Raw genomic sequence first — 26,169 nt, 5'->3', positions numbered from 1 at the left:
TTTAAGCAAATTTTGTATTAAGCTTCCACGTAAATTCGTATTTTCTATTTATTTGGGGAACTGGATGAATAGAATAGATATCTGTTTGGTTATATCATTTAAATCTGTTCTTTCTATTCGTTCCTTATTCAATAATTTCCATCTGGGTTCCCGTTTCCTTCCTCACCTCATTTTTTCCGCAGTTCTACAGCTGCCAGGGAGTGGAAGTTGCAACCTCTAACATCGGACTACTAATCGAACCAACAACTCAACCTCAACTCTAACATTTGGGAATCCAGTTGAGAGCTGCAACCATCTCGCATTTCCATAGTCCAAGACTTATCTTTTAATATACGGATCATAAAAATTATCGCATCACTGGCATTTTAGGATATTTTTAATACTTAATTTTAGTTTTTTGGGATAATCTGTATATGTATTAACTTAATGGATATTTCTGGTTTCTTATCATGGGCAAAAAAATATCAAAATTTCTTGCAAAAACTTTTTTGTAATCAAAAATGCTCGAGTAAATCATTTCTGTCTTGGAGAATGCACTGAGATCGAGAACTTTCTAAGCAAATTGTGTTATTGTATAGTGAACATTCTGATTTATTTTGTTAATAATGGATATGCCTCAACGTTTAACAAGAATGTCACGAATGAAGAAGCCGCTAGAATCATCGCACTCAAAGATACGTCGCCGGGGCAATTGGAGTTCAAAAAAGCACCATATTCAGAGTTGTTATTCGCTACCAAGAAACAGGGCAGCTAACCAGAAGACCCGGACAAGGTCGCGAAAGGGTAACTTCGGTAGTCGATGATCGTTATTTGAGGTTAACGGCGTTAAGAATTAGACATACCTTCGCTCGAAGGCTGCAAACAGATCTGTTGGCTGCTCGTAATGTCTGAATAAGCCTACAAACAGTTCGAAATAGGTTGAGAGAAGCATGTATACGAGCCAGAGTGCCAGCTAGAGGTCCATGTCTTGCCAGAGAACATCGAGTAGTAAGATTGGAATTTGCTCGATAACACGCAAATTGGAATATTCAAGATTGGTCCAATATTTTATTCACGGATAAATCAAGATTTTGTCTGTATTCATCAGATAGGCGTGTACCAGTATATAGGCGACGTGGTGAACGGCACGATCAAGTTAATTTTTATCAAACTGAAAGCTTTGGTGCTGGCTCTATCATGGTTTGGGGAGGAATTTTTTTCGAGGGTCGCTCGAAGTTAGTACCAGTGAATGATGGAAGACTAAATGCTGACAGGTACATAACCTACATCCTAAAACCCCATGTAGTGCCCTATATGCCTCATATCGGTGACAACTCTGTGCTAATATATGATAATGAGATATCCACCCTGAATTGGCCTGCACGTAGCCCGGACTTTAACTCAATAGAGCATGTCCGGGACCATCTAGGATGGCAAATTTAGCAACATCCGGCACCAATAAGAAAACTGGATTATCTTCAAAATGTTCTTTTTAATTTCTGGGAAAAAATGCCGCAAAGATACGTCCAGAACCTGTTTAAAAGCCTTCCAAGATGAATGGAAGCTGTAATTAGAGCGAGGGCGGCAACACACGCTATTAGAAATTCATTGGCTGGTTTTAGTTTAATCACCGTTCATTTTTTTTTGTATAGATGTTTTGTACAATTTTTTTGATATTTTGGTAAATCAAACTTTTTGTCCTCTGTAGATTAAACAGATATAAAATAAATGTTGCAAAAGGCGTATCTATTGGTAATAATAATAAAATTTGAAAAACAGGCAACACATTTAAAATATTTAAAAAATAATGAGTGATGCGATAATTTTTGTGGGGCGTATATATAAATAAATCTGAGTTGTTTTTAATTTATAACTGCTTTTATTCGTTGTGCTCTTTTGGATACGCAGTTAATGCGAATTTATTATTTTTTCTATAAATTTATTTGTTGCTTTTTTACTTTTTTTATTGTTCTTAGGAATAAATATTAAGTCAAAAAATTATTAATTGTAACTTCGTTCATTAAAAAGCTGGTGACGTCCAATTTAACATCAATATAATATCAATTGTTCACCCCATTTGAGTACCAGTTATTTATATACTTCAACTGATGCCAAATATCACTTCCTGAGGAAGAGTCTTCTGCAGGGGAAGTAAGGTCACAATGGACTACTAGTGTTAAAGCTTTTCTCACTGAAGAAAATTAGAAAGAAAGAAAAAAAGAAAAGTTACGACGACAAAACTACCGACAAGAGTGTATAGCCACCGAAGCTAACTAGCTAAAGCTAAAGCTAAAGAGGAATTTTTGTTAGCTCGTTGAATGTCTATTTTAGTGCATTCATAATCGAAAAACAAGGTCTTACCTCCGAATTTTTTTAATGTGAAGTGATTCGCATGATATTTTAGAATTAGGCTCATCTTACCCTTAACTTCAAAAGTGAAAATGATCTGAGCTCCGCCTATTATTTTTAAGGGGTGTAAACAACCCTTTAAAGGAAAAATTGACACTGAACCATTTTATCGCTAGAAAACGTGTTTAATATTGAGGGGTGAAATTATAAAGTGTTTTCTAACACAATTACCTCATAATAAAATCATTTTCAACTCCTTGAAAACCTGACAACCCTTGCAAACAACCCCTAAATTGAAGAAATCGCAAAAATTTACTTTGGTATGACATAAAAAGATTTAAGTATAGAGTAAATAATATTTTATGTTCTCTAAAAATAACCCGTTGATAAAAAATTCTAGAATATAAACGAGTTCCACTGAAAATATTATTTATGTAGGGCAGAACTAATTAATAATAAATATTTATATAAAAAATACCACTAAAAAATGTGCTAAATTAAAATTTGTACTTTACATAATCTACCGGTTAATTTGGTGGCAATTCAATTTTTGGCCATAACTCCTTCAATTTTGATGCTATCACAATTTATAAAAAACCATTTTAAAGGTAATTGAAAGAGCTAAAACTTTTTTCATAACAATATATAGTGAAAAATCTTTTATTTTAAAACGGTGAAGGGTCAAATGGCTTGAGAGAGACTGTGATTGCTCTACCGCGCGCTCTTTAAAGTCATATATCCGTCAATGTTTGTGTGACAGACAAAAATACCAAATTTTTTGTCAGAAAATACCTACTTTTTTCATCATTATACGTATTTTTCATCATTTTTGAGATATTATGAAAAGAAAGTGGTTTTTTTAAAAACTATATGTCCTAAAGCAACCAAACTGCTACAATCCATCAAACTCTTTATATTAAAGTTAATTTTAGACGGAATACGTTCCATTTATTTGCTTTACAGCTCACTCATTTTACGTGCAAAAGACTTTTAACAGTGCTCATTTTAAAGCTTATTTCAAACACTACAAAACCCTGCTCGCCGCTAGATGGCGATTAAATTTCAGACAAAATAAAAAACAGTTTTGATCTCTAATATTTCGCTTAATATTGCACTTAGAACACTTTATAAAAAACTGATTTGTTTAGGTTTTTACCTGCTACAATTTTTTCATCATAAAATTTTCGTTAAAATGTATATTTTTGGAGATATTTGCAAAAAAACGATGAAAAACGTGAAAAAAAATTCCGAATTTTCAATTACCAATAACTTGAAAAGTATTAGGTTTTTTGAAAAACTTTATAAAATCTTTTTTTTTTTCTCAAAATTAGGCCTTCGATAGATATCCGAGGTTATTTTGAAAAAAAAAATTACCTGATGAGCCTAATTCCAAAATTTCATGCAAATCGGTTCACGGTAAAAAAATTCAGAGCAATAACGCTTCAATGACTGCACTATTTATCTGTACGAATAAATGATTATGATTCGAATTTATTTCCGCCCACTCCTTTCTAGTTCTAGTACTCAACGAGTTATTTCCCATAAGAAGCAGCTCTAACTATAATGTATAGCGGCAAAGAAGTCTATTGTTCAATATATTAAATGGCAGAAAATTGCCGCATCAGATATCGCATCTGCCCACACTTAACAATTATTAGAAACATTACAATTCATATTTTTTAGGTCGATCATCATTTTTCTTTTCGAAGAAAGTATACAGGATGTGCTAAGATATCTTATTTAGATAATATCTCGCGAATAGATAAAATGTTTTTAATAGCATTGAAGTAGTAGGTACCTTTTTAATACTTATAATAGACTAGGGCTGTTGTGGAATAGCTCTTTTGGATACCTAGTATAATTGTATATTCTCCGGAAATCAAAATATATCAAATTCCTGTTCCAAGTTCGAACCATTCCGTATCAAAATAAAAAATGCTTTGGTTAGACCTCCATAAGGTAGCGTCAAAAAAAAGAGGCAAAATTTTTTGTTTCATAGACCACTTTCAAAATTTTGCAGCATCCGGTGGACAGCTACATTACTACCATTTCGAAATTTCGAAAAAAAGTGAAGATTAGATCTTTTTATGGAAACAGGTTTCGAAAAAAAAAGGTTAGAATTGATTGCTTGATAGGGTTAATTATTTGATAATAAAATCAGATAAACAAACTTTCAATTAAATTTATATAAAGTGACTCCATCCAACTTCCCATTCGGAGTGAGTTTTATGTATAGAACGCCTCAATTATCTCGGAAACGGTTTGTATCATTTTTATAAATTTGTTATAATGAACTTTGTTATTTCAAATAGATCACCTTGTATATCGCTTTTCGAATATCTTTTTGAAATACTTTAGTAGAGGATCCGTAATAAGATCGTCCTTCACTAGTGTGCCAACCAGATTTTATCAAATAAAATAAGTTTCTGAATATAATTTAATAAGGCAACCCTTTAAAAAATTTTCATGGTTATAATTAATTAAAATTATAAAAAATTAATATTTTTCAAAATTTCGCCGGCGTGCCTGCCAAATAAAACAAATTCCAGTAAAAAGTTTATAATATACACAACATGCAACACCACAGTAGCATACTTTTCTCTGGTCCCTAATACCTGGCAACTTCGTTCAAAGACGTAAATTGATATAAGTAACTGCACTTTTCTGTCAACCAATCGCAATTAATTTTAAAATGAAAATAATTTAATTACAAACAGCGGAGTATAAGGTTGCGTGTGAAAATTTATTCATAGATACAAGTTGTAAGACTTTGAAACTGAAAAAATGGAGCGGGCAGAACTATTAGACAGAGAGACATTGCGCGTAGAATTCCCTGCTATAGAGAAGGACAAAGTACTACAGCTGTGAGCACAGGCGCCGTAAGCCATAAGAGAGTGCGCAGCTTTACTATAGAGCAATGTTTTGGGTTATCTGTTGGTAAACACGTCGTGTATTGTGAAAATAAATTAAAAATGACAAAAAAAAAAGTGTTTTTTATGCCAAAAAACTGACTCTTCTATAAAATTATCATTCCGGCGTTTAAAAGGTTTTAAATATGCTGACGTCAATTTAACCAAAGACTCAATTGATGTTGTAGGTTATCACTCTTCTTGCTATAAAAAAGTAACAGTTTTAAAAAATATTTACAATGATGAATTTGATTTATTTGTAAAAAATCTTGAAGTAAGTATATTATTAAAAAATATAACTCCAGCAACTCAAGTCACTCAAGTAACTCCAGCAACTCAAGTATCTCCAGCAACTCAAGTAACTCCAGCAACTCAAGTAAATCCAGTTACTTGCTTGTTTTGTAATTGTAAGCAAAAAAAATGTGGAAAAACCGTATTGAAATTAGTGTACCCTCAAGGTGATCAAACTATAAATCATCTACAGGAAATTGCAGATAAGTTAGATGATTCAGAGATTCTTCATAAACTGAAAAATCAAACTGTTACATACCACAAACCCTGTTATGCCACATATCTAACAAATGCCAAGCGGTCCACTGAAGAGCCAGCCGATTCGAGTTGGCATCAATACAGGCATTTACATAAATTAGCTTTCAAATATCTTTGCAATTTTGTCGATGAAGAAATTATGAAGAATAACCATGTAACTTATTTCGATCAACTATTTAGACGCTACCAAGCATTGTTATTGGAGTTTGGGGAAAACACTTTGACCCTTGATGACTTGAAAGATTATCGGACAGAAATGCTGGAAAAAAAATTAATTAAAAAATATGGAGATCAAATACGTATAGAAGCTTCTACTGGACCGCGTAATCAAAAAATCATTTATAAGTCAGACATTGACGTTTCCGTAATGGCAAATAATATTCAATCTCTTCATCAAAGTAATGAAAAAAAGCTTGAAGATGTTGCGTATAAATTAAGAAATTGTATTAAACAAATAAATCCAAATCCACTACCTAAAAGATTAACTGTTGATGATGTCTTACGTGGAGAGTGTGAAGTTCCGGATGAATTACTTGATTTTATGCTGAATCTAATAAATGGACCTGACATAACTAATGAAGAGTTAACAGAGAACATAATAAAAGTAAAATCTATTTGCAGTGATATAATTTACATTGTATCAAAAGGTCGATATAAAGCAGCAAAAAACATTGCTCTTGGACTTGCGATGAAATCTTTAACAAATTCTCGCCATGTTATTACGATACTAAATAGATACGGACACACCATTGGATATACTTTAGCAGAAGAGCTGGAGACAGAAATGACATTCACATCAGTTGAAGATAATAATATTATACCTACTGGTATCAATGCAACAAATGGATGCAGTACTAATGTTGCCTATGACAATTTTGATCGTTTTCTAGACACACCATCGGGAAAGGATACGATGCACGATGCCGTTGGTATCATATATCAATTTCTTCGTTCTGAGACTGCAGATATGGAAGTTGCAGCTTCTCCAACTTCTCAGGTGGATTACCCTTGTGCTGAAAGTGCAGACATAGAACCTGTAGCTTCTTCATCTTCTCTGCTGGATCATGACAAAAGTGAATACGAGCCATCTCGCAAACGAAGACGCTTTGAGACAATTCCAAGAGACATCGAACCATACTTTGGCAAACCTACAACATCTATGGAACTTCTGCCTGTTGATTTATTCAATAGTAGAATCGATATGTGCAAGGGCGCAACAGAAATTGCAATAGATAAAGATTTATCGTGGATCATGTCTTTATCACAATTAGATTTTGTTCCAATGTGGCTGGGTTACAATTGCATGATATCTACTGATTTAAGTGAAATTTAAAAGATTGAATACTTACCTCAAATTAACTCATCGCCAACTAGTTATTCAATAGTTAATGAAACTCTCAAAATAAGTTCTGAAATAGCTAAAAGATGTCATCAAAGTCAAATCATCGTAACTTATGATTTAGCTATCGCTAAAATGGCTATGCAGATCCAGGAAAAAGAAAAACCTAAATTCGATCATATTTTTATAAATCTCGGAGCATTTCACATGCAAATGGCATTTTTTAAAGCTATAGGAAAATACATCGACTCTTGTGGATTAGTTGACGTGTTAGTTTCAGCAGACGTATTAGCTGCTGGCTCCGCAAACAGTTTCTTAGACAGCAAGCATTTTAATCGATGCAAGCGTCTACATCCGCTGACCAGTGCTGCATTACAAATTTTTCATTTTAGAAGATTTTTATCAACAACAAATGTATCGGTCGAAATGTTAGACGAATTACTACAAGCTTTATTAGAAGAAAAATCTAATCAACCTCAATGTGACGTTAATGAGAGAATGGAATTACCTGATTTATTAAATCGTATTCTTAACGGGTACAAAGAATTCTGTAATCAGACGTTGAAAGGAAATTTTGGAAAAACAGCTCAATTTTATTACCAATATTGCGAATTTATCAATTTATTTTTGCGTTTTTCTAGAAGTATTCGCACAAGTAATTTCGAGCTTTACTTGGATTCCATCAATGACATGTGTGATTTATTCTTTGCATTGAATCAACCGAATTATGCAAGATGGGGCCTATTATATCTGAATAATCTAGTGAAGTTGCAAATAGAGAACTCACCTTTAGTTTCTGAATTTCGGCGGGGTGCATTTGGGATTCGTCGGACAAAAGCTAATTTTGCTAGATCACCGGTTGATCTGACTTTGGAGCAGACCATCAATGCTGATGCCAGCAATCAATTATCAGATAATCTCTCTGCTGATTCAATATCAGCGCGCCAAAGATGGGCGCTCAGCCACAGTATAAGAACAAAAATATTGTCCTACATAAAGAATAATGTCGGAATCTCGCAGAAAGATGACACTTCGCACTCTTTACAAAAAAGCGTCATTAAAAAAGATAAAAAATGTCTTCAAAGTGTTATGGAGGCCATACAGAATACGATGAACCCATTTGATGAAACTATTGATGAAAAGACTTTGTTTAATATATCAACAGGAAAAGCAGCACCTGATGACGTTACTAATTTTTTGCTTAGCGTGAAGAGCATCGGTAATCAACAAAAGTTAGATTTTATCACTCAATCTAACTCAGAACCTGGAAGATTTGAAAAACCTATCACCCCAAAACAAAATTTTGCCTCTCAATGCGCTATTAAAGAATTAGCAAATAAAGACAAATCCAAAAAAGTTTTGCTGAGAATGGAACGTGATATTTTTGGCCGTCTACTTGCAGTTAGCATTGATAAAAAAATTAAAATTGAACATTGTTTGACTTTTCCGCTAGCACCGATGCCACCTGCTCTTTTTTCGTGTACTGGAGAAATGTTTAAAACCGACAAATCAACTTTAGCTAAAGTATTAAAGTCTCAAGTGAAAATGGTGGAACCAACATCTATAAATGTTGAGATTATCGACGGATTTTATTATTTACATTTGATTGGATCTACAATGCCTCATACATTTGAAAAAATTGCAGAGTCAATACTCATTAAACTTTGTTCGTCAAGAGCTAATGAAATACATTTAATTTTTGACCGATATTTTTCACCTTCTATTAAAGACGCAGAACGTCAGAATCGACAGGAATTCGATATTCCTTTTAAAATTTCAGGTCCCCAACAAGCTCGGCCGACAGATTTTTTGAGGAGTCTAAAAAATTATCGTTTTAAAGAGGCTTTGATACAGTTTTTGGCGAGCTATTGGGAGAATGATTATTTGGCAAAAATAATCAAAGACAAAAAAATTTTTCTGACAGTCGACGAACATTGCTACTCGTATCACACTCAACAAAATCGCGTAATAAAAATAAAAGAAAATGATTATGAATGTTTTCATGAAGAAGCGGATACGAGAATGGTTTTTCACGCTTACAAGGCAGCAGCAGGTTCGAATATTTTAATCAAATCAGCAGATACAGATGTTTTGATAATTTTACTCGGTAACATACATAAAATTCAGAACTGTCAAATTTGGCTTGTAAGTTCATTGACAAAAAAAAAAAAGTAATGACTTTAATTGCTTAAATTGTACAGAATTGGCATCAAAATTAGGATCCGACCTGTGTCTAGGTCTACCTACTTTCCATGCATACACTGGTTCTGATTACACCGCTGCTTTTTATAATAAAGGAAAGTTAAGGCCATTTAAGCTATTTTCGAAGAATAAAACGTATCAAAAATGTTTTGCTTCATTAATTGATGAAGCTGACATTTTTATTGACGAAAAAATGGATGTCATTCAAGAATTTACCTCGGCCATGTACGGTATTAAAAACTGTAACAAAGTAAATGACGCAAGGTATCTAATATTTTCTAAAAGTTTTTCTGCGAAAGAAGATAATGAAAATTTTCTCAAAAAAGTTAAAAGTTTTGACTCGAATACAATACCACCATGCTGGGAATCACTCAAACAAAAAATTTTACGAACTATTTATGTAAATTCGATGTGGCTACATGCAACTGACCCAAATTGTGTGAAATTAAACCCTGAAAATTGTGGTTGGATCCTAGATGGATATTTTAAACCAAAAGGATTTGCTGGAGACCAAACACCTTTGAAAATAAATGATATTATTGAAATGACAGAAAAAGACAACGACGAAGCTTCCCCTGATTTAGAAAACGATACAACTTCCGGTGACTCTGATCCTGAATAAAAATTATTTATTACTGTTTAGTAATGTTACTTATTTTAATGTATTTATTATTGAATAAAAAATTTTTTATTTTCCTGATAAACATGAATTAAAAAATTTTTTGAAAAATATTGTCTGTTTTTTCTTTTGTTTGTTTTAAATACATTTTTCGTTTTGACACATACTGAGGTTTTCAAAAGCTTTATTACTAAAATTACAAAAAAATCATCTTATCCCCTTCAAAATATCACTCACTAGTAAATTCATTCATCCTTGTCATTACTATGAGTCTAAAAACTGCGCACTCTCTTCTGTAGTACTTTGTCCTTCTCTATAGCAGGGAATTCTACGCGCAATGTCTCTCTGTCTAATAGTTCTGCCCGCTCCATTTTTTCAGTTTCAAAGTCTTACAACTTGTATCTATGAATAAATTTTCACACGCAACCTTATACTCCGCTGTTTGTAATTAAATTATTTTCATTTTAAAATTAATTGCGATTGGTTGACAGAAAAGTGCAGTTACTTATATCAATTTACGTCTTTGAACGAAGTTGCCAGGTATTAGGGACCAGAGAAAAGTATGCTACTGTGGTGTTGCATGTTGTGTATATTATAAACTTTTTACTGGAATTTGTTTTATTTGGCAGGCACGCCGGCGAAATTTTGAAAAATATTAATTTTTTATAATTTTAATTAATTATAACCATGAAAATTTTTTAAAGGGTTGCCTTATTAAATTATATTCAGAAACTTATTTTATTTGATAAAATATTATTCTTATCTGGTTGGCACACTAGTGAAGGACGATCTTATTACGGATCCTCTACTACTTATTATCTTTCATTTCATGGTCTCATACCTAAATACCAGTTAAAGTTAAAATAATACATTTAGGTGGATATGACTGCTAAAATAATACATTTGCCTTTTCAATAAATTATTACTGTTGAAGTTTACGTTACAATGGATCGTTTATCTCATAAATTGATATTTTAATGACATTAGTTTATGGTGATAGGTATAGAAGTCAACAAGAAAAGTGTAATATCTTTAATAATTTATATCCTAACCGAAATTCAGAAGAGTTGTCAGAAAAATAATACTGGTCGATAAAAAAAATATTTTTTTAGTAACACAAGGATTAATGAATAAATATGAAAAAAATAATTGTGACACGTAAGATTTTAATGTTGCATTTATAAAACCATATTCATTGGTAAAATATTTAATATTTATAAAAACAAATAATTTCATGTTTTTTAAATCATATATGCTGACAATATTCATAGTTTACATCTAATAAACATGCCTCTCTTTCTCTTATTAAAAACCAACAGTAACCTCCCAACATGGCCGAATCCCATCGTCCTTCATACCGAATTTCCATTGTTCTAATATCTTGGTGGATCCTTTCACCCTGCTCATCACTGACAGCACCCAAATGTTCGGGAAAAAATATCAGATAGGAATGAAGGAAATGAATTTTCAATGACATTCGAGCGCCAAAGGATTTGTAGGCATATAGAAGTTCATCAACTGTTGGTAGTTTGGATCCATATTGTTGCCCAAAATCCCTTCCATGCTCTAAATTCCTCCCTGCTTTTTTGCAAAATTGTCATCGTCCAGCAATTTTCTTATTTGTGGCCCAATAAAAATACCTTTATTTGGCATCAATCAACTGGAGAAAGACTTCTCTAAGGTAATTGAATCAACCATCCTCTTCATCCATAGCCTTTACAAAGTTTTTCATCAATCCAAAGAACATTTTTGGGATCTACAAGGGGTATAAACTTAACATTTTGAGATCCCGATTGAAACTCACAGCGAATATTTTCATAAGTTTCTTTCATCTTCACAGATCAAATGGTAAAGACGGTTTTAAATTTCCATTGTGTAATAACACTGCTTTTAAACTGTATTTAGACGAGTCAATCAATAGGCGCCACTTACTGGGATTATGCTCAATATCAAGTTCCTTCATTAGACCATCAATATCCGTACAGGCAAACAACGAATTTTCCATTTTCCGAAAATGGCCTGTCTTGCGATTTTACCATAAATTCTCCACAAATATAGCAAAATTTGCCAAGAGAAGATAACCACTTACTATGAATAGAATACTAATTTTTAATGTTATTTTTATGTTTATTATTGTGAATAATACAGTTCAGGTATTTTTTAGGACATAAATTTACCGATATGAACCACCCCTTTATAAAATTACGTACCTGCTAATGTAAACATAATTAAGCTATTGAAAAGTGGTACGTGTTAGGGCTTAATAAATATTTTTTCTATTATTGGACGGGAATTTCTATTTCAAAAATAAAGGTCTCGCCTGTGTAACGACAAAGTTGTCGGCCAGTGTAATCTGTATTTTTTAAGGATTTCCAAAAACACAAAATATATATGGTGATCCATTTGAAATAACAAAGTTCCCGGAAAAAGGAAAGATCTGACAACAGTGTAAATACCACCATAATACCCCTTATCACAAGACCCTTGCATATAAAAATTATATTATTGTCAGTCGTAATATAATTAAGACAAAACACTTGTAATATAGTATAAGTTTTAATCAAATGGATTTATGATCCATGGTGGTAATTCCATGGACAGACTACCTTCAAATCTGATTTTAAAATCATCATGCAGTGCAATCAAATATTGAACGTATGATTGATTATCTTCATCGAGACATTCTACCTGCGATAAGTTTGAATAAAAATCACGCCGATCAATATTTTCCTCCATAAATTTCAACTCAACAAGAAAAGCTAAAATTACACTCTTTGTTCTTATTGAATTGGGACTGTACCCTTGTAAGTTGAGATAATTAAATTTTTTGAACAAATTTGTCAAATACTGTCTGTTTTACAATTGATAAGGTTTTCTTTTAAACCAGGATCTTTACTTTCGAGAAACTCTAAAACTGAGAGTCGTCAAAAAGTAAATAGAATCTTGATAAACATGCCACCAGCGTACTTCGAACAGCAATCTTGGGAGTCTTCATCATTTTCATTGCACAATTGTATAACTAAGAGCGTATTCAATCTCATTTTGTTAACTGCATTAATCAAAAATTGAAGCAATCTATCACAAAATTTTCGCCACTAGAACTGGTCGATGGACAAGACATTCGTATTTATATTGGTGAAGAATCGAACAAGTTCATGCAAGATTATAAACACGAAACGCGTACCCCACAAGTCGTAACAATATGCAAGTCTGAACAAGCTTTGCGGACGGGACGCCAACCGGCGCGACAACCAACGGCAAGTCTTGACACGTTGTACTGAACCTGAAATATGCAAGTTCTTACAAGTAACAGTTGCTTAGTATCTCTTATCCATATTGATTGGAGAAGTCAAGCCCATATTTTAGTTCTTAACTATCGAAACCAAATAAAATTTTAATTGCCTTGATATAGGTGGTAATTACTTTAAACATAAACAAAATCAGTTACCTAAAAAAACTTTGTCGTATCTAAAAATAAATATATAAAAGTTATCTTCGCGATATTTTCTGTTCTTACAAACATAAATTCAACGTGCATACATCGGCTGTTATTTAAATGATTGCGAAACACCTGGAGGTCTAGTCATGCAAACCGAACAAAGAGTATCTGTCGTTTGCAGAGGGGAACGCAGGAAGTTGGTAAATTACAAGTGATGGGCAGTTGGACATTTCATATAACATAATAGAATCAGATTGTTTATTACTCGAAAATTAACTGAAAATTTTTGTTTCGTATGCATTTATAACCTTTCTAATTCTCTCTTATATACGGCGTCTTGAAAAAGGTGGAGTCCTAACTGAATATAACTGAATATCGTTGAAATTTAATTTGGTTACAGTTCTTATCGATTTTGAATTGAAACACCCCAGCTATTTGACTTTAGCGCTAACAAATATTTTCCTACTTTCCTTTTGCTATTAAGAATAAAAGTATTAGTCAATGCATTGTCTAGATAAGCCTTAAATTTGGTCAAATTTTGTATGAAAATAAAATGGTTTGGAAACAAAATGCCTCAAAGTCAAACTTCCAGATTAATTTACTCAAACTGCGGAACTGAACCCTATCATCCAAGGGGTTTATTGAAAATTCAAATGAAAGGCGATTTTTGCTGAAAACTATGGAAATGTATTAAACTATTTCTCTTAAATAAGAGTTCCGGAATCACAGATAAATAGTTCCCTTAACTGTACTGTAATGTTTTGACCTTAACAAGAAGTGCTTTGTAAAAGCAGAGTGCTGCTCCATAAAGGTATTTACGCCCTTGTCGTCATCGAATGGACCACACGCACGCATCGTACGTATCGCAGATCGGCAATGCCGACGAGAATCCGAGAAGGGGCATTCATTTCGAATCATTCGTACGGAGTGTCAACAGTATCAGGAATTCCTGGAATATAGTCATGCGGAAGTATTGAACAAATATGGAGTCATCATCAATCAGATCAGGGAATAATGTGTGATATTATCCATACTCCTGCCACACCATACATACTCTATCAGCAAGCAAGAAACTATTATAATTTCTTCAATATCCATACTGTACATATCAAAAAAATCAAAATTTTTATAATAAACGAACTTCCACAGCGACTGGATGCCACTCAAACTCCCGATTGGCGTGAGACTTCGGAAATCCGATCGGTCCGTTGCGAAAGCTCCGCACACCAGAAGTGAACCTTGGAACTCTTAGTTCCTGAAGGAAGTTATACGTCAATTGGCACGTTATCTCAAAAAACGATGAAATCAATATCTCAGCTAAGCGATGAGTCTTAGGACTCGGGCATTCGACGGCACCCTGAAAGCAGTCTACAGAATTGATTACTCTGCACGTCAATAGGTCTTCGATCCTCGTCCTTCTGCTTCTGTAGCCCTAATCTCCCCGTAAAAATAGCACTTTATTCTAAATTACAAACCACTCTATTTTAGTTCGAATCCTACCCGTCACAGTTTTCAGAACTATCATTCTCCACCCTCACCAACAAACGAAATTTTTGATTTCCCATTCTGAGGTCTCGAAAATGAGCCCTCATAGAGCCGCATTCTCTGCTTGAAAAGTAAAGAGAGCTTATTTTTGAGGTCAAAACATTACAGCACAGTGAAAGAAACTATCCATGACACTCGACTAAATCCTTTTTCGCTAGACTAAGTTTCACCCATAACTATCTGTAAACTTAAGTAAATCTTTTTTGCAAAAACAAGACCAGCCTTACAAACTACTCATGAATTTCAAGTTAATCCTTCTTTGCACGACCTACTTTCACTCATAAGTAGCCAAAAAGCTCAAGTGAATCATTTTTAACAAGACCAAGACCCAAGTTTTGCTCATAATTGCCCAAGGAAGCTTGAGTAAATCATTTTTTGAAAGACCAAGAATAATTTCCCTCATAACTACCCATGAATAATTTTACTCATAACTATTCAAAAAATTCAAGTGAATTCGTGTTACGTGATCCCGGAACTTTTACTTTTCAGATGTATGCAAAGGATGGATTCACAACACATTAATTTTTTAATATAAATATAATATAAATTTGTTATTCGTTATATTTGTTAATATATGATGATTTGTAAGCATTTTGCTGAAGAATAAACAATTTTACATAAACACGTTCGTATAATATCTATTCTTAGAAATCAGTCTTTACGTATTATATTTTAATTATGTGCGGATTTTAATATGGCTTCTTAAATTACATCAAGAAATAAAATTATAATAACATAATTGACCAAATCTACATAATTATATTCACTTCCGTCATTTTTTCGAAAAATTATATACATTCAGTTTTTTCTTGCTCATTCTTTGATCTAATTGGTTTCTCTGTCTCAATTACTTTGCATGTTGTCGTTTTCTAGGTGCCTGAGCTCCTCCAATTGTTGGAGGAAATTGACGCTATAAAATTTGTGAAAAGTGTCTACGGCTATTTAGGATTTTCGTTGAGGAATGCTGTAACACTTTTCACGTGTAAAATTTAACCTTTTATTATTCAAGTTGATCCTTGAATTGAGTAATATTTTCCACGAAAACGTACAAATGTAAAAGTTATCAGCAAGGTGAGTGCCCCACGATTACTTAATGCTGATCAAATGATTGCCGCATTAGAATTTCAAGCGATTTTGTATATGTGAGAATATAGAAACGCATTTGTTACATATGTATACACAATCGGTAAAAACTTTTTGTCCACCTATAGTTTGCGTGATATACAGCGAATAAAAACAATACGATCGATTTTGATATTTATATTTTTAAAAACATATATAGATAAGATTATAATAGTAATAAAACTATAGTCTGTAACTGTTACATATTTAAATTTCTGATTCATCGATGTAACTATCTTTTGTTTTTATTATCTCACATTATCTGCACAAATTTAGCATCTCTGTAACAATTTTAACATATAATTATCGTCTATTTAGATCCATTCGTTTTTTTTCATGATATTTCAAAGATATAGAGTGGAAGTGGGACACTGTTTTCTAAATTTCAAAGCAAATTTGTCCCTCAACAACTCAATCAGGTTGAGGTCTCGCGACTGCGCTTGCTTGCTTGCTTGCTTTCAGTACATTCTTTGAAATACTCTTTGCACAACTTTGAATCGTTGTCACGCTGGAAGATGAATATTTTTTTATTCTCCCAAATTTTTAGCAGGTATCCAGTTTATCCTCCAAAGCATCCCATAGCTATCACCGAGTCTCCGCCTTGTTTTACAGTCGGGATTTAACATAGATCGTTCTTTCTTTGACCCGCACACAAACACTCTTCTCTTAGAACCAAAAACCTCAAACTTTGACTCATCATTCCATGAACCTCTCCCCCAATCTTCATACGTCAAATTTCAAGTCCACTGCAACCTCTTAATTTTATTTTGACGTCTTAAAAGGCAACTATTCCAAAAAAGGCCAGCTTCTCTCCGTCTCCTTCTAAGTGTAAAAGTATTGAAAGGCAGAAATCTAGATTCATTAATTTGAGCTGCTATATCTGGGCACGTGATCCGTTTATCACGTTCACTAATTAATACAATACGTTTTTCTTCAGAGTTTGTAGCGTTTTCTATCGTCAAAGTTCTTGGTGGATGCATATTTTTCCACTTTGTATTCGAGGTATTTTTGATTCGGTGGCACGGTTACCGTACGGATTGTACGGTTACTTTTGCTTAGACTATGAGACATGCGATTACTGCACGAGTTTCAACCGATAATTTCATGGTTTTACTAATTGAAAATTGAAAAAAATGGACAATTTATTCTTATGATTATTTTTTATTAACTCAAATTCCTCTGTCCAAATGCTTTAAAATTATACTTATAGTGTCTTTGTCAAAAACATTCTTGACAGAGATAAAACTCCACCCAAATCATTTGCGTGTGTACAGCGTATAGTCCGACCCGGGGGACATTTTGAAAATTTCATTTTGGCCCCCGCTTAAAAGTATTTGCCCACCCCTAGTCTAGAATATGAAGACTTGCGAATAATGCTAAGAGTTTCAGGTGTTAGTTCCTAGTTTTACTCATTTTAAAACTTACAAGTCTGAATTTGCGAGAAAGAAAACTTCACAAAAAGATGTCTCGATCCGAAAAGTATAAAGGAAAAATAAAATTTGACGTTTCGACTTTATCAAAATATGATATTGACACTGACAATTTGCTTATTTATATTGATTTATAGATCACCTTCATCATGAATATCAAAATAAGGATAAAATCAACTTGAACTTTGTTCCAATGAGAAAAAATTAATTTTTTATTTGGTTCCCACATCTCAAATATATAGCGATAATCAATTAAATTTATTATAATTTACAAAATAGAGCTATAAATTTTACTTAAATTATTCAGATCTTTTTTATCATTTATAGCTTTTCCGTTTTTATGAATGTGAACCATTTCTAAAATTCTCTATTAGATTCCGTTCCAAGAATTTTTGAATCTTTATAATTGAATTTATATTTTTTTTTATATTTCATGGTTCGTTATGCAGTTTTATTTTTTCCTCGTATTGATGACCTCTTAGTCTATTTTCTAAATACTGAGATGTTTGCCCTATGTAGACATCGTCACAATTAGTACAAGGCATTTGATATATAATATTACTTCTTTTGTTTTTTGGTGTTTTATAATTTAATTTAGTGAAATATTTGGATAATGTATTATGTCCTTTATGACTTACACTAATATCATATTTATTAAAATAATTCGATAATTATTGGCAAAGTCTTTGTACATATGGTAAGGAAAAATGTTTTATGTTTTGATGTTTCGTTTCTGTTTTGTTTTTAAATTGATTGTAGTATCTGTTTATCCTTTTCTTGAATATGTTATTTATGATTTTTTCCGGATAATTATTTTTTTTCAATGCAGTTTTTGCTTTTTGAATAGCTGAGCATTTAAATTCAGTATCTGATCTATCAGCCAAACTTATTATCACTGATCTTTTTTGTCACAAAGGATGACACGAATTGATGTTAAAATATTTTGAGGACCAAGTTGGTTCCGTATACCATTCTGTTTTTATGTTATTGTTAATTTTATATAATGTGACATTAAGGAAATTGATTTTATTATTTTCTTCGATTTCGATTGTGAATTGAAGTTTTTTATGATAAGAATTGAATTTTTTATTATGGTAGTAATGCAATCATCTACATATCGGAAAAGAAGAGACCTAAAATCAAGATGCATTAATGCTTATATACTATTCCAAAAAAGTTTTTACAGAATATGAAAATTTTCAAGTTCGTTTCGCATCAACTATCGTTTCCTACACACGCACAGATTGTTTAATTTTAATTAACGGATATATTCAGTTAGAAAGAGAGGTAGGTACAGTTCCTGTATAGCTTTTTACAGTTGGATACCTTAAACTAACCACGTGAAAATATTAATCCGTACAAGGAAATTAACACCATTATTAGACAAAGGAATGCGATTGTTACATCACACAGTTTATTTAAAAACTATAAATAATTATTGAATACGGAGTACAAAAGAAACAGACATTTTATTTAGAGAGAAGAAATTAAGTTGTTGTTGGGACGAGAATAATTAGAAGATGATCCACGTGCGGGAGGTTCTGTGATCTTGACTTGTCATAAAACATTAAATTAGCGGAAGATATTGTTCTGACCGGCGAAGAAAATAAAAAAAAAATTGCAACATAAACCGAAACAAGTGTTCCAAGGATCCTAGATGCGCGTATGACAAAAATTGGTGTAAAGACCAAACAACACTAGTACACACGACATGGCAAACCCAATGGAAAAATTTTACCAACGCAAAGAAAACATGCACTTGCACGGTCACATGCAATTTTACTAAAAACGCTTCGGCCCAAGAGAAACTGATGGGAAATGTTGAGTTCAATGAGATCAAAAATCAAAAGCACATCATAAATAAAAAATTCACCAATAAATATCAACCAAAACTAGACTGATAGAACGACTGAGACAACAACAAACCCACCAACATACGAGGATGTATTGATTTCTAGTTAGCCTAGTAGCCTAGACCAGTTCCATACATAAACAAAATATTGCGTTACCATAGCAACGAACAATAACTTATTAGAAGTGTTAGTGTAAAGTTTGACGTCAAAAAAGTAAACGAGAGTTACGCAATAAATTAAAAGAAAAAAGATGTGCACCGAACTTATGAAAATAGACAAATTGGAGTATCGAGCCATCATCAAGTACCTGTATTTAAAAGGGTTAAGAGGTAAACAGATTTACGAATATACGCTTAATACCCTTGGTGATCAATGTCCTTCGTATGCGACCGTGAAAAATTGGACTGCAAGCTTCAAAGGAGGTAAATTTTCCATTGAAGATGATGACCGATCGGGAAGGCCAGTTTCTGTGTCAGTCCCCGAAAATATCGATGCAGTTCATGACATGATTTTATCAGACTTTCGAATTGGGCTAAAACGGATATCTGAAACACTGAATATTTCACACGAACGCGTTCATCATATAATTCACGTTAATTTGGACATGAGAAAAATTGCTGCAAAATGGATTCCCAAATATTTGAATGTTGACCAAAAGCGTCTAAGGGTAGAAGCGTCGCGTTCGATCTGTGCTCGATTTGAAAACGATGTAGACTTCTTAAACCGAATTTTTACTATAGATGAGGAGACTTGGGTACATTTTTTCGATCCAGAAACAAAGCAACAATCAATGGAGTAGCGACACTCTGGTTCTCAGAGACGTAAGAAGTTTCGTGTCCAAAAATCTGGTGGAAAAGTTCTTATTTCAGTTTTTTGGGATTGCCATGGAGTAATCACGATTGATGTTTTGGATAAGGGTAGAACAATAACTGGAGAATTACTATTTGACATTACTGACCACTCTACGGGAAAAAATTAAAGAGAAAAGACGCGTAAAGTCATCCAAAGGTGTTTTGTTTTTGCAGGACAACGCCCCTGCACACAAATCTCATTTTGCCATGCAAAAAATTCGTGATTTAGGGTCTGAATTACTAGAACACCCACCTTATTCACCAGATTTGGCTCCGTCCAACTATCATCTCTTTCATTTGTGCAGTTTGGTATACCAAACATTTTAGGGAGTACCACATTATCATTTTTCAATTTCTTTGCATCTGTTGGTGGAATGAAAATTTTTTCTTTCCAAGATCCAATTAGACCGTTATTGTTGATATGAATTCGTAGGCACCTGTTTTTTTGTGAGTTGTCTTATCATTAAAAAAAACACTTAATTTCGGCTCCAGTTACAATATTTTTATTCATTCATTTATTTGTGTTCCCTTTTCGTTTTAAATTCTTTCGTCATGTCTTCTTCTTCTTCTTCTTCTTCTTCTTCTTCTTATTTTAAGACTATGTCTTGTGTTTTCAAAGAGGCAGCCTAAATTGTGACTCCGTGGACCAGCTCTCATACCAGCGCTTTGGTGGTCTTCCAGGCGGTCTACTTGTATTGGGTCTCTCTCCACTTAGTAGTTGCAGTCTCCGCCCTCGTTTCTATGGCGGATGTCATTACTGGTCTGACACAAGTTTTATATATCCGTGTTTTGCTTTCGATACTTAAAAATTTATTCCTCCATATCAAGGTTCGAAGGAATCCCGATATCCTAGATGCAGCTGTTGTTTGCGTTTTGACTTCTTGTTTCAAGTTCCTATTGCTCGTGATGTTAACCCCTAAATATTTAAAAGACATAACCTGTTCTACACTTTTATTATAAATTGCCAGTTTGCATCTTCTTGGTTCTCTCGCTATTGTCAAGGATTGTGTCTTTTGTGTCGATATGATCATATTGAATTTTCCTGCAACTGTTTCAAATCTGTGTAGCAGTTTTTGCAGATTATCCTCATCTTCGGATATCACAACCGCGTCATCAGCGTAGCAAACTATCTTAAACTCATGTTTTCCCATTCTGTATCCTCTGCCTGCCGTGTTGACTTCTTTTATGATTTCGTCCATTATAATGTTGAAGATTATTGGGCTGAGACTGGCTTTTTACTGGAGAGTTCGTTGTTTACTCTTACATATGTGCTATTTCCGTTGTTCATGTCCCGAATGATGTCTATTGTCCTTTAGTTTACGCCTCGTTCTTTTAGTAGCTCAATGACGTCATGTAATCTCACTCTGTCAAATGCTTTTGTTAAGTCTATGAAGCACATAAACGCGGTTTTATTGTACTCTATGGCCTTTTCGGCAATCTGTCTTAAGATGAATATAGCGTCTATGGTTGATCTATTTTGTCTTTCGCCATGTAAACATATAAAAATTTCAAGTCCTGTTTCAAAAATAATAAATGCAGAACTTCTTTTCCTGATTATTTTGGAGCGAGGTTGTTGAGAAGAGTTCTTTTTGACGGTGGTTTCACTAAACAATTGAAAGTTAGCAGTCGTATGCCTTTTTGGCCACGAGACAATAAAATTTTCACTCATACTTTACTTTCCAAGGCTACACGATTGAGGTTTCACAGACGTCGAACACCTACCATATAACGCTAATATTGAAAATTTTTGTTCTTAAAGCTGAAGGCCATGTTAAGGGCTAAAATATTTAACAGCGATAATGAAAGAAGCTTTAGTAAGACGTTCTGAAAAGTTTGAGTAAACATTTTCTACTCTCTGAATATCACTCGTAAAACTAGCGATATTATAAACAGTGTACGTATTTGCATACTTTTAGTACCTTTTTGATATTTACGGAAAATGCATACTAAAAAGGTATGTGTAATTATAATAAGGCAATTTATATGATCACCTTAACCCAATATCGATATTAATGTTTATTTAGAATGTGGGTTGCGATAAGCAAGTTGGGTGATAGTGAGTTCGATACACCTACTTTGATATTTGTACGTATTTTACTAAATTTTTGATTCCATTGAGTTTTTTTTTTTACAAATCATTAAGAAAAATAAATTATGCCTTTGTCGTTACCTTCATTTCATCTTTTCTTTGAAACCCCTTTAGGAACAGAAAGTAGGTGCCAGACTGAATGGAAATAATGGATGAGTTAATATAGTTCAGATAAATTTTCTACAACTATAGCGGACGAACGTATACCTCAAATTAGGATCAACTCTTAAACTCGATTATTTAATCACTAAGCGTTACTCGACAAAATCCTTTTTTGTACTAATATATGCTTTTATTGTAGACACGCTACATACTAGTCGGGTTCTAACGTGAGTCTATACGTAATTTACATACATAATCCATTCATTAAATTTAAAAATACACATGTAAAAGGGAATTACATCTAGGAATCAAAAATTTAAATATCTAACAATTACTATAGGGTTTTCCAATAGAGACTTGACAATTTTCTATTTAGTTTATGAACGCACCTTTTCACTTAACATCGAACTGTAACTGTCAGTTTATTCAGTAGATATAACCTTTTCATCATGGTGAAGTACCCGAACGAACAACGTCTGCAAATCTTAAAAATTTACTACAGAAATTCGGAGTCGGTGCCGCAACTTTAAGAGCGTTAACTCCGATTTCGGTCGTAGTTCTCGACCTAGTAGACATGCAGTAATTGGTGCACTGGAATTGATTACTGAAATCAGAGATGTAATCCTAGTCATTGTTTGGTGAGAAGCTTCAAGAATCTCAAGCCAAAACATGAGACACAAACAATTTTCCTGATTACGAAGAAAAAGCTAAATTCACTATTATTATCGTTATGATAATCGTCGCAGAAAAGAACAGAAAAATTTTGCCAGATGATTCAGAGTAAAGAAAAGATCAACTTTCTGTGGAAAAAAAATTTTCACTGTTTATTACCCTTCTCTAGACACTGAATAAATAGGGAGGCGTAAAAGTGCATGTAGAAAACGTTACAAAATTTTTTTCGATGATAGATACAAACAAATCTGAATATCTTGCCGATAAACTAGTCAGTGAGTATTCTGATAATTTAGAAGAGTCGAGCAATGATGATTCCTTAGCAAAAATGAAAGATTTTTAACCGAATGTGGAAATTGGGAAATTATTGGAAATTTTTTTGAGTATTCTCACTACAAGTCGCTCAGGAGGAAGATCTTTTTCCAGTCTAAAAATAGTAAAAACATATTATCGCGCAAGCATAGACCAAGATAAACTCAATGCTATTTACACTCAACTAGTCTAAGAAAATAATTACGACTATATAATCGATGTTTTTGCGCGGACCAAAGCCAGGAAAAAGAAATTTTCAAAATGCTTAATATTTATTATTTATCTAACTAACGCTTATAACTTATTTATCTTCAATGTTTACCAGTCATACCTACTTCAAAAATTATACTTCAATAAAAGGTTATTTTGAAATAAAATTTTAGATAAATTTTATTAAAAAGGGCGTTAAGTCAAACCAAAATCCGTAACTGCTGCTTTATTAATTAACAATAATATGCCGCGTCACGGTTGTATTTGATTCCTCAAAGTGAAGAAAAAAGATACCCTCGCAATTCAAAAATATTGCAGCCATAATTTTTTTAATTACTTTTCGTGAACTTTAGTTTTTTGGCAGGGGCTCTCCTTTCAGATTCTACTCCATGGAATCTCTTTTGGATGTCGAATCATACTAAAAGACCATAGGACAAGAACTCATAGACCGCGCTACGTATCTTGTCTAATTTCATTTTGATTTTGAGCTTTGAATGGGCGTTGTCACGCTTGCAGCTATCATTAGTATGATCTAGTAGTATTTGAATTGCATATTATTACGCGATATATGGTAGAATATGGAATTATATGGAAGTTATTTGTCAATACGAGCAATAATAGCATACATTAACACAACACCAGAAACCACTACCCCAAACAGTCGAAACCAAACTAAATCTTTAATTATAGTAGGGCCCCGGTAATTCGGACTCCTGCCTGTAATCCAGCTCAGGGTATGGAACCATTCCAACTAGAGCTACAGAAAGTTATTAGAGAAAAAAAAATTAACAGCAGAACAGGTTTAGACTAGCGATTATGGCCAGTCGGCTTCCGGAATGAAAATAAGGTTGACCTTCGTGCCTTGCGTAAATACTGCTGGAACCCATAAACTTCAATTGCTTGTTGTCGGAAAATCAATATCCACGAGCATTTAAATCAACACGTCTTCCTGGTTGTTATTTTGCACAAAAAAATGCTTGGGTTACGAAATACTTGTTTCTTGAGTGGTTTAAAACAGAATTCGTTCCCGCGGTCCATTGTCATCTTTTGTCAGTAAATTTGCCTCCATAGGCACTGTTATTGTTGGATAATTATCCTAGGCATTCATCAGCAGATAAACTTGTCTCTGAAGACGGGAAAATCTTTGCAAGGTTCCTGCCACCTAATACCACAGCGTCTATATTGAACATGTACCATTTTTGGTTTTATGCTTTAATGTAGAAAATTGATTAAAGAAACTAAGTTTAAATATATGTTTTATCATCATTAAATATGGCATATTATAATCCAGACTTCTCGAGAATCAGTAAAGGGTCTTGTTTTTCCTTTCCGGATTACCGAGTCCCTAGACTATTTGATTTTTCTGAACGCTTTCAGAAGAAAGATATTCTTTGGAGAAACCTACATAACTATGAAAGGAAAATTTTTAATTATTATATTATGAATGTTCATTTTTGCACACTTTTGAATATTTTTACCGAATCAATTACTTTCAAACGCTCATTTTTTTAAATAAATCGTGTTGCACCTTGTTGGAAAGAGATTTTATTCCTTCCTTCATTTTTAAATTTGTCTCTATCGCAAAACTTTATGTAGAATGAGTATAATAATGTCGCATATTATTTAAAATTTATTTTTTAATGTATTTTACAATTAAATATTTAAAATGACAACCATTCATTACTTGACAATAACCGGGGCGATTTTGGAATTCTCGTACAACATTTTGTATGACCTTAGGGGTTATTTTGTTAATTTCTTCCGTTATTCTATCTTTTAAATCAGCAATATTGTCTGGTCTATTAAAATATACTTTACAAATAATCAGGATTTCGTATCTGAAAAATCTTTGAAGATACTAAAATATTAGTCAAAAAGCCAAATAAACAACTGATGTGAAAATAAAAAAAGAGCTCAAAAGGAGGTTTATGAAGTTTTTTATAATAAATACCCTGGTCAACACGTTTCGCAGTCTACAGTTAGCAAAATTGAAAAAAAGATTCGAGAAAATGGATATGTAAAAAATATTGAAACACCAGAACTTGCCACCGACAATGATGTAAGTAAATCATCTATTTTGAGAGTTTTGCATAAAGAAAAATTCCACCCTCACAATTGCCCATTTAAAAGTTAGGATGACAGAAGAAATTAACAAAATAACCCCTAAGGTCATACAAAATGTACGAAAATTCCAAAATTGCCTCGGTTATTGTCAAGAAGTGAATGGTGGTCATTTTGAACATTAAATTTAATTGTAAAGTACATTAAAAAATAAATTTTAAATATTATGCGACAGTTTCATCTTCATTCTACAATTTTCGAAAGCGTGCTTATAATTCAGATGGGGTGCTGGAGGGGGATAATACTTTTATACTGTGAATTGTCAATTTAAGAATAAAAATTGACCTGTTTGAGGTTTTTTTTCATATAGTACATAATAACGCTAAAATTGAATTTATTTCATACAAATAGACCGGCATTGTATGTTCATTTCTAAACAAATTGTCCAGTTCTAAAGTTCGATGAATTATTCTAAAAATGATGAATAAATATTCAATACCATTATAGCCGATAAAATCGCTCGAAAATTATAATCAT

At 32.9% G+C, this 26,169-nt stretch overlaps 1 protein-coding gene across 1 annotated transcript in view; it reads right to left on the bottom strand.

Moving 5' to 3' along the window:
- LOC130893387 (pleckstrin homology-like domain family B member 1) overlaps positions 1-26,169 on the bottom strand; it is a 142,725-nt gene that overhangs the window by 115,469 nt on the left and 1,087 nt on the right. The window lies entirely within an intron of this gene.

This window comes from Diorhabda carinulata, chromosome 4, assembly GCF_026250575.1.
Source record: "Diorhabda carinulata isolate Delta chromosome 4, icDioCari1.1, whole genome shotgun sequence".
NCBI classification, from domain to species: domain Eukaryota; kingdom Metazoa; phylum Arthropoda; class Insecta; order Coleoptera; family Chrysomelidae; genus Diorhabda; species Diorhabda carinulata.
This window is presented reverse-complemented; position numbering and strand designations above follow the sequence as displayed.